The sequence below is a fragment of the Morus notabilis genome, unplaced genomic scaffold, assembly GCF_000414095.1.
Source record: "Morus notabilis unplaced genomic scaffold, ASM41409v2 Scaffold340, whole genome shotgun sequence".
Lineage (NCBI taxonomy): Eukaryota > Viridiplantae > Streptophyta > Magnoliopsida > Rosales > Moraceae > Morus > Morus notabilis.
The window spans coordinates 85,873-96,997 of NW_010361284.1; the positions used below are offsets into that span (position 1 = coordinate 85,873).

Here is an 11,125-nt window from a genome sequence, read left to right on the forward strand (position 1 = left end):
TTTTTACTGTAATAAAAAGTTAGATGTGACTGTTTCTGAGAGCTTTTTACTGTAGCAAAACTTGAATTTTAAACTCGAATAGGTGAAATGAACGGGACTTAAATTGACATGTCCAATAACACATCCAAATTAAACAAGTTCTCTAGAAAAGCATAGACTCTAATTAAATTAATGTTTTTATTTAATTAGTGAATGTCACCATTTGGGTTGGCTAACATGATCTCTTTGCACAAATATTATCATTGTTCTATCACTTCGCATATCCTTTTATTGAACTCAAAAAGCACAAGTCTTTTATCAATTAATAAAACATTCTTTTATGCTCTAAATTTTTTATTTTCTTTTCCTCTTTTAACTCTAGATTCTACACGCAGCACCAAATTCCGAGTTATGGGTTCAAAGGAACATAATTGTGGGACGGTTCCATTTTCTTGAAAAGTGGGGACAAAGAGGGAGAGGATCAATTTTCTAATTTGCCGCAAAAGTGGGTTACAGAGAGAAAGGTATAAGTAGACGTTTGGTTCAAGAATTCAGAATCATGATTCAGAATTATTTTTATTTTACGTATGTTTTTTTTGAGAAAAAAATACTAAATCATGATTTAGAATTAATGACAAATACAAGAAACAAACATGATAGTACTACTTATAAGTTGAATAAATAGTGGCCATATGTATAATTGGTAAAAGAAGAAAATGAAAGGGAGTGGAATTTTTGAACACCAATTGATATGGGTTGCTCAAAATCCCACACAATATATAGTTTCAACAATATTCGCATTTTGGGAATTGACTTATATTGCTCTTAAAATTTTAAGATGGAATGTAGTCTCAAGACTCAAGAGAATCTATCTTACCCACATGTGCCACTAGTGAAAGAAGTTGCATATATACCAAAAAAAAAAAAAAAAAAAAAAAATCTTCGCTGAGAATTAAGGGGAAAAAAAAAAAACAAAAGAAATTCCAAATCTTCAGCATCTCCAAGCACAAAAAAGGCAAAAATGTTGAACCCCTCGTCCCCTCCCCCACAAAAAAGGGGAAAAGAAAATAACAAATTATTATAAGTACATTTTTTCTTAACGGATAATCACTAGTTTTGTATGTTATATGTTCATTAGATGATAATGACTATATTGCTGTGTCACATCACAGTATTTATGTCCAATCTAAGTGATCAATGCCAAAATCAGTTCCTCTTTTCCCATTATTTGCAATCGGTTTAATCATTGGCCGCAAAGAAGAAAATTGCCATATATAAGAATGTTGTCAAATTAACCCCCTTATGCAATCAAATGGACTAATACCAAACGGAATGTAACTCCTTAGAATTGACACCCCCAAACTCCACTTCTAATCCAACTTTTCCCTACATTATTGGGTTGAAGAAACATGTGTGAAATGGGTTCTTTTTCAAAAGTTCAAAACGTGTAATGATGCTTGCCATGGAGGAAATAAAGGAATTCTTTTATGAGTTTTCTTTGAACAACTTCTAATCAACCGTTAGTGTTAGTTTTTGTTTTGTTTTGCTTCTTTTTTTTTCTTTTTTTTTTTTTTTATGGCTCCATTAGAAGCTTCTTTGCTTTTTTTTTTTCCTGATGTCTTTGGAAAATAATTTGAGTTCCTATTGGTGAAGGTCAACTTCTTCCAATGACTCAATGATGTTGCATTAGAAAGTTGAGACTCCCAACTCCACTATGACTATGTGTAGTTATGTGTAGCTCCTTTCACACTCAATTCATCAATCTTTTTTAATTGTCCTTCTCCTTCCATTTCAGGCACCTCTCCTAAATCATACTTTCAATATGAAAAGAGTGTGAAAGTAGCAACCTTTCAAAGATTCAAGAAGCTACCACAGGTATGTCAAAAGCACTTTTTTTTTTCTTGTGTAGTTAGTTTAGACGAGGAATTATCTCCATCAATGCCATTGACAAAGAAAACGCGCAAAGAAACTTTATGATCAATCCCATGTACAAGGCATAGTAAGTATTATTAGCATACTAATGAGGATTCACGTAATTAGATTTGGTGAAGCCCCTCCATAATCACGGTTTAAGACGAGGGTTAATTTAATAAATTATAATTCTTAGCAAAGCCATCCACCATAGAACAATCAGTTTAAGACTTGGGAGTTTTATTTTTTATTTTATTTTATTTTATTTATTTAGTTTTATTTTTATTTTTTCTTTTTGAAGTTTGGGACTTAAGAGCTAATGATTAGATCAAGAACCAAATTGGGTTACAAGTTCAAACTACCATCTTGGTAACATCCTTATCTCATGAGTCATGAAAACAACCCCTCTTATTTCTCAACATTGGTAAAACCCCAGAAACAACCACCATTATGGACTTGGCTAGACGTTATCCACTGCAGCCCACACCTAATGGCCCAAAAACAAAAGAAGATGAAGTCCAAGAACCAAATTCGACTTGAACACCAGTTCATATTTTGTCCTTTAAAACCCAGAAGCCAACTCCATTATTGCCCCATTTTGGCTACTTTCAAGATCCCAACACAAAATGGTCAGCAATTCTTCCACGAATGAGATCACTCAAAACTTGGTTTTGAGTCTATATAATTGCTCTAAGCTCGATCATTGTTATTCATATTCACCGTTGATGTATCATCATATGTGTATCAGTAAAAAGAGAACTGTCATGTGATAAACAGTAAAAGAACTGGGTCCCACTCTATCACTTGCAATGGTGACCTTTGAGCCCTGTAAGTTGTACCACATGACTACTTGCCATTGGACTGTAATGGAAATAGATGTTTCCATCACCCGATTTTCCATTTTTAGAGGTTGCTTTTCAACCAACTTGGAGCCTCGGAAAGTTCAGGAAGTGACAAATTCACCATCTGTTGGAGAGACCCCCAGTGTCATAAGACCACAGATAGTAACTTTTTACTGTGGCAGGCATTTCAAAAGGCCTTAATCGTCATTTGTGGCAATCATCTTGCTCTCCAAATCTTGAGCAGCTTCCATCATGCCTAGCGCATTGTAGGCATGGATCATGGTGGCGAAGGTGATACCGTCAGGATAACACTTCCTCTCCTTCATTGCCGAAAACAATTGACGCATGCTTTTCACATCACCAGCCTCGCCATAGGCACTAATGGCACAGTTGAAAAAGGGTGTGTCTAGTATAACATCGGAATTTTGCACTTGCCTCATAATAGAATCAACTTTCTCCATAAGCCCGGCTTTACTATAAGCATTAACTAGAGAGCAATAGGTGATGGAGTTAGGCTTCATTCCTCTATGCTTCATTCTCTTGAAATACTCACCCATCATTGCAACATCTCCCACTCTCCCGAATACCTCAATGACTATGTTGAAAGTAACAACATTGGGAGTGAAAAGCCTCTTCTCCATGAACTCCATAACGGAGGTCATCTTATCGTACAACCCTGCCTTCCCATACGATTTTATCAGGATGTTGAAAGTCTTAACGTCAGGCCTTATTCCCATCAGCTGAAACTCATCATACCACTTCTCCATTTTCTCAATCTGGCCACTATTTCCATAAGCCCCGATGAAAGTATTCAACGTGAAAATGTCTGGAAGGCAGCTTCCACTCTCAATCATATTCGTCAGAGAGTCCTCCATCAGTTCAAACATCTCTGCCTTACCGTATCCATGAGTCAGAGTATTGTACGTCACGGTGCTATATTTGATCCCCAATACGACATCTCCTCAAGAACACGCTCAATGAGATCAAGACGGTGGTACTTACTGCAGCAGTTAATGAGAATTTAGTAGGTATACACATCTGGTTTGCAATCAGAGACCGATTTCATCTCCTCCACAATGGAAAATGCCTCTTCCAAGAGGCCACTTTGGCCATAAGCACTAACAAGGGCAGTGTAGACATCAATAGTCAGTTTAAGCCCATCAGACAACATGGTTTCAAAGAGCAAGCTTGCCTGCTTAGGCTGCTTGCACTTGCCAAGCGTCACCATCAATTTTGTGTACGTTTGGCATCTCGGAGTGTACCAATTTTGCAGACGTAGTAGTTCAAAGATCTACAAAAACAATCCTTCTTTCATTTCAAAATCAATTATAGCTTTGGGAAAGAGAAAAAAAAAATTTCCACGGTAGATAAGTAATATCCCAAATAAAATTTTATAACATAAGCTAACTAGTAACTTTAACAGCAGCAGAGAAAACACTCTCTTGGTCAAATTATATTATATTTTGTTATTTCATTTTAACAGAGGAACCAACCCGCCTGTTGTGGCGGGGCGGCTTTTTTGTTTCACAATAAGACCTGGACGATTATCCCTACCCTCGGTAGCTTACGAGTTTACGTCCATCCCTGGCCGGATACAGTTTCTTTTCGATTTCTCCCTTGTAGCCGTTACCCGAATTCGCGCAAGTGTGTCCACACCCCCAAACTGACTTGACGAGGAATCCATTCTCGCGAACAAACACAACCCCTACACACACCTAGGAGCACTCAGGCTCAGCAACCTATGTGGATAAACGAAAAAAGAAAAAAGAGAAACCCTATGATGCTAAATGCATTCTCAGAAATTATTTACATACAGTTATAAAATGACCAACAATGCTAGGACACCAGTGTCCAACACCATACACTAATAAAAGTGAGTCTCGCGGCACGGGGTCCACAAGTGCTACTCACATTCTATCTAGTGGTGCGTGCCCTCGGGCATTTTTCTAAAATGATAACTTTAAAAAGAAAGATGTTCTTTATTCGACATGTATAAAAGCAGAACCCAGGAAACGTAAACAAAACCAATGATACTTCAAGTTCAAAACATGTTTTTTTCTTTTCATCTCTTTATACATAAAGCAGAAACAAAAAATGTAAGCAAATCAGAAAACGGTTAATTTGCAACAAGAAAATGAATGCAGATTAAAGAAAAAAGGCAAACCTTTAAAGCAGTTTCCCAGTAGTTGTTTCGAATAGCCTGATCAAGTGCCTCAAGAACAGGTTTAGGCCATAAGTTGTTATACTTTTTGGAGTTTGCTTTTCTCTCAATGTTCCTTATAGCTGCGTCGGTTCGCAGAATCCGAGACAGGTCCTTCTTGTGATCTTTCTGAAGGCCCTTTCCAGAACCTTCGGAGCTCCGCTTCGACAAATGGCGGCACCGAATTTTTTGGGTTGTCGTTCGGGTGTGGGAATGGTCTGTGCGGACTTTTGTCAAACGGGTGGTGGGGCTTAAGGAAGTCCCAAACGACAAGCCCGGCTTGGAAGCTTCCAGAAGGCGATACTCCATCTTTGGAGTGATGGGATAAGGTTGGGGAATGGTAATTGGTGGAGGAAGAAGAAGAGAGAGGCGTGGGTTAGTGGCGTGAAAGGTGGAGATGATAAATTGCGCGGGGAGCATAGGATATTGTTATTTTCAGGACGTTATTTACAGTTGACCAAATGAATCTGTAATGTTTATTAAAATAAATAAATAAATAAATCTGAATATTAGTCATGACTGGGCTTTTGGGCCGCAATGAATATTGAATGGGATTTTGGGCTTAGAGGTTGGGGTTCCTCGTCGTTGGGCTTTTTGGTTGGTTTTGATTATGGGCCTGAAAAACAAACCCCCTCCTCTTCACACTTCACTTGCTGCCAGTAATGGAGAAAGAGAAAAATAGATCAAAGACTTGAGATGAATTAAAATTAATAAGTTAATAGTTTACATAAGTTAATAAATAGGGTAAATTACTATTTTTATTCATAATTTGTCTGGTTATGAACCATAACTTGATAAGTTATTATCCATAATTTATCTGATTATGAACCATAACTTGACAAGTTTGTTCATAACTTATCTAGTTATAAACTATAACTTAACAAGTTATGGCCTATTAATTTTTATAACTAAATAAGTTTGTTCATAACTTATCTAGTTATAAACTATAACTTAACAAGTTATGGCCTATTAATTTCTATAACTAAAAATTAACCTATATACTTTTGTAAACTTTTCATATCGGCTTATTTCTTACTATTTTCCGACAGTAATTACATAAAAATGTCCACCACATAAAGCCCTGAATCTAAAACTGTATATTATTATTCAATATTATAAAAATATCTACCCGTGTTTAACAAGGCATATATAATACCGAGTATGCCCTTATAACTTATTTTGGGCACATTTTTTTATATGGTGATTTGATTCAATTATTTGATTTTTCCTAATCATATTTTTCATGTTGACTTTCCTTTTTAACCACAATTAATATTTGTAATCAATTTGATTTAATATTGATGTTGTCTTCTATTATATCAGTTTCTCTTTCATTTCTTTTTTGAATTTTGGCGTTGGTTGTTCTCCAAAAAAATGTTTGAATTGTGCTGCTAGAGAGGTCGTTGCGTGTAGAGATTTTGATGCGGTAATGGCGAGCGGTGGATGAATGGTGGAGATGAAAATGAATGCTGCTAATATTTAAATCTTCCGTAATAAGTTTAAGTAAAATCATGTATATGTTTATATGATTCAAAGGTTTCAAGCATGAATGTTTAAAAAGTATATGTATGTTAAGGAAACTGAGGTTGTAGCTAACAACCCTAGTTTTGAGTATTTAAGCTTTAGAACGTTGCAACAGTGTATGCAACAAATAAATAAATTTTAAACATGATGATTTAAATGATTGATTTTAAAAGGACTTTAAGATGTACTTGAATTTAAGATTTCTCACGAAATCCGTTTTAAAGTCAAATTAAATGGCCCGATTGAATTGGTTTGTTTTAGAAAGGCTTTTAAAGAGTATTTGAAACAAGAGTTCAAACGCTGCTTCGTTTGAAAGATATTTCTAGAAGGTTTTATCTTAACTGAAATTAAGAAAAGCTTTAAGAAATTTAGTGATTCATTCTTTTGAAATTATTGTTACGAATTATGAAATTATTCCTTCTTATAAAATAAGAAAAAAAAATATTCTGCAAATTTTAAAAAACCCCAGTAAGTACAAGTTAAAAAGTTAAAAGTAAGCTACAGTGGCGGCCTCATAGGAAGGTCGTCACAGAAATACATTATTCAAAGTTAAAAATCAATCAAATAGCGAGATTATATACTACTCTATGTGGAACATATACTTAATTAACAAGATCACATATGTGTATACATGAGCATGTCTCTTGTTACACTTACACAAAATAACTAAATTATCAAATAATTGTTATACAAAATATACTAGGATGATTGTTAAAACTTAATATAGTACATATTCATAGAAAATTGAAAAAAAAAACAATACAAGCACAAAATACAAATTTTAAAGTTTCTATATGATTTGCTACTAAACACAACTTTTGGTAGCAAAAAACATCTTTTTGCAACCAAAATATGAATTTGGTAGTAAAATTTTGTTTTTTGCTACCAAAATTTGGTAGCAAAAAATTATGTTTTTGGGTAGCAAAAACTTGATTTTTCGCTACTAAATTTTAGTGGCAGATAGTTATATTTTGCTTCCAACACTTGGTAGCAAATGTTATTTATTTTGCTACGAAGAATAAGTCGGTAGCAAATACCTTAAGCGGGAAAAAATTTTGCTTCCCACCAACATTTTGTTACCAAAACATGTTGGTAGCAAAAAAGTAATATTTTGTTACCAAATTTTGGTGGCAAAATCCTATGCTTTTGTTATCAAATATTATTTTGGCAGTAAAAAACTATTGGCGAGAACCAAATTTCATTTCCCGCCACATTATTTGTTACCAAATTATATTTGGTAGCGGATTGTGTTATTTTTACTACTAAATTTGGTAACTAAAGCCTTGATAATTTCAACTACCAAAGTTTGGTAGTAAAAAGTGTGTTTTCTGCTATCAAAATTTTTTTAGTATCAAAAAGTGTAATCTCTTAAAGTGATTATTCTTGTAGTGAAAGAAGAGATTGTATGATTGAACTCTCTTTGAAATTATAAAACGTGCGCAAAGGGCTATGCAAAATTTGCCTGAAACGGTCAGGCTAGACTAACCTGACAGTTTTCAACTAGACTGCCAGTTTGGTTACACGTTAGAACCACTTACCGACCGTCTAAGGCCCTATTTATTGCATCGATTCGAGTTTAGAATTCGAGTTTTGTTACAGTAAAAAACTCTCACATAAAATCACATCTCAACTCGAATTAAGAACTCGAATCAACGAACTAAACGGGTCCAAAATACATGCCAAACCGTTTTAAAAGGGTCTAGCCTGGTTTAGTTTGAAATTTTATATACTGAATAGTCTTTTATATACTTAGTAAAAAGATGAAATATTGACTTTATTTGTTATATTTAAGCTTTTTATCCTCAAAGAATACTAATTTAAATGGGCTATATTTAGTATATGATTTTGTTTACTTGTTGTATTTAACTTTTATTTAGACTTTTAAGAAATATGAAATATAGGCCTTGTTCATTTCACACATTTAAATTTTTAGTTTTAGGTTTCTACATTTAAAAGCTTTCAGAAAATGTCACATCTAATTTTCTCTGTTACAATTAAAAACTTTTAAAAAATACTACATCTCAACTCGAATTAAAAATTCAAATCTATAAAAGTAAACGAGACTATAATAACTAAAAGCTAAGAAAAAAAATTCCGATCCGGTCCTATTGTCTAAAACAGTGAGGTTTCATTTGAAAGTTTTTCAAATCGTTAAACGGTCCGATTTAAAAAACTTGGTCTGGATCGTGTACAGGGACACAATTTTTTGAGCACTAACATTCATTGCACGTTTAATAAATGTGGAAAATATGGTAATAACACCAACCATATTGTTGCATCTAGGGTTGAGTACTCCGCATAAAATCCAACATTTCTAATTCAAAATGTATTGGATTTCTAAATATGGCATCCCATTCAAATCAATTTATGCATAAAATCCAATATATACCCACTTGAATTTAAATTGAGTTGATACCAAGTATCGATATTTATACTTTAATGCCCTTGAAAACCCTTGAACCTCGTAACATTTTTGCACGTTATGTAATTCATTTCATAAAATTTTAAGTTTTTAAGAAACGTCATTACCTATATAAAATTTTAAGAATTTATTGTCAGTTTTAGTGTTAAAAATCAAAGCTAGTGAAGTATAAAGTTCGAGGATTAATCAGTTAAAAACAAGTTAAGATCATCAAACTATCATATGTCACTTGAATTTAAATTGAGCTGACACTAAGTATCGATATTTACATTTTAATGCCCTTAAAAATCCTTGAACCTCGTAATATTTTTGCACGTTATGTAATTCATTTCATAAAATTTTAAGTTTTTAAGAAACGTCATTGCCTATATAAAATTTTAAGAATTTATTGTCAGTTTTGTGTTAAGAATCAAAGCTAGGAAGTATAAAGTTAGATGATTAATCAGTCATCCTATCTATGTTTTCTTTTAAAAAAGTAGAGATAGCTGAAAGTCCTATTAGAGTATAAGAAGGGCCTTAAGCTTGTTCTCCATACTTAATAAAGACAAACAGAAGAAAATTAAAAAAAAAAACACGTGGGGACTTATTCATTTATTTATTTGCTGAATATGCTTGATAGTTTTTTTTTATTTTTAATGAAATGCTTTATATTTTTAAGCTACCACTTTGGTGGTAGTCTCAAGTGATATAAGAGATCTCAAATTCGAGCCCAGTAAAGGCGCTTGAGATTATTTAGACTGTTCATTAGCTCTTAGGAAGCTAAGGTGACACTTATTTTCCGACCTAAATAATCATGACTTAGTGCAAACATTACTTGGCACATGAAGTTCCCTTTGGTCACGCTCAAGAGTCCGACTAGTCGCCTCTTACCTTATATATTATACTAGTAATGTTAGCATGTGGGAGTAATTTTGGCCTCGTTCATTTCACCGATTCGAGTTTTCAGTTTTAGGTTTTTACAGTAAAAAGTTCTCAGAAAATGTCACATCTAACTTTTTCTGCTACAGTGAAAGCTCTCAAAAAATGTCACATCTCAACTCGAATCCGCGAAGTGAACGAGGCCTTTATATGTTTGACCTCGTGTTAAAACACGCCTCTGTAGAAATGAAGTTTATTTATTGAAACAGGAGAAAAAAATATTTAAAAAATCACATTGACAAAAAATTAAAGTTATATAAGAGTTTTTTATTAAAAAAAAATCTTAATTAGGGACATATTTAAAGGAGTTATTTTAAGTAAAAGAAAGTGAGAAAAAGAAAATTTTTAAAGAAGGATATTGTAAAAAAAAATGAATTGCCAAAAAAAATTGGAATTGTCTTTGGTCAGGCACTTAGAAAGTGCCTGACCGGAACAACAGTTGTATAATTCTGCATAAATTGTGTATATTTACATGTAAAATCATGTATATTTATATGTAAAGTCGTATATATTTAACATGAAATACAATAAATCAGCTAATATACATATTTTCATGCTATGTGTTCACTAATTGCTATAAAAAATACATGTTTCGAGGATTAATATACATTGTCGTTTCTTATAAGTAAATATACACGACTTTATATGTAAATATACACGACTTTACATGTAAATATACACGATTTATGCAGAATTATACAACTGTCGTTTCGGTCAGGCATTTTTTAAGTGCCTAATCAGAGACCTTTCCAAAAATATTAAGGGAAAAAAATAGGCAAAATAAAAGAAGAAAAAATTAAAAATGAAAACGAAAAAATTAAAAATGAAAAAGAAAAAATTAAAAAAATAAAATAAAAGTTACAAAGGAGTTTTTTTCCTTTTTCTTTTTTTAAAAAACTTATGTAGAGTCATATTTGAAGGGAGATTCTTTAGTACACCTGGCATACTGATATCGCAGATTTTTCTAACTGTTATATCTGCATACTTTTTGATTATTACGTGATTTTATGCAGATCTGACAAACAAAAAACCTAACCTACCGCTATGTTAGAGTACCGGAGATGGTCCCATATTTGAAAGGAATTGTCATATTTAAAAGAAAGTACTTCAAGAAAGGATATTGTAAAACAAAATGAACTGCCAAAGAACGTTAGAATAGAAAACAAAGGACTTCTCATAAAAGTAAAGAACAGATCTAACGGTTAGAAAAAATATGACTTACTGGTACACCGATATACTAAAGAATCTCCCAAAAAATAAAGAAGATAATAGGCAAAAGAAAAGAAGAAAAAATAATTAAAAAAGGTTAAAAAAAGAAAGAGGGAAAGA

General features: G+C 33.0%; 1 pseudogene; it reads right to left on the reverse strand.

The window, feature by feature from the left end:
• Nucleotides 1-2,242: 2,242 nt before the first annotated feature.
• LOC21388172 lies at nucleotides 2,243-5,375 on the reverse strand (annotated as a pseudogene).
• Nucleotides 5,376-11,125: the final 5,750 nt, after the last annotated feature.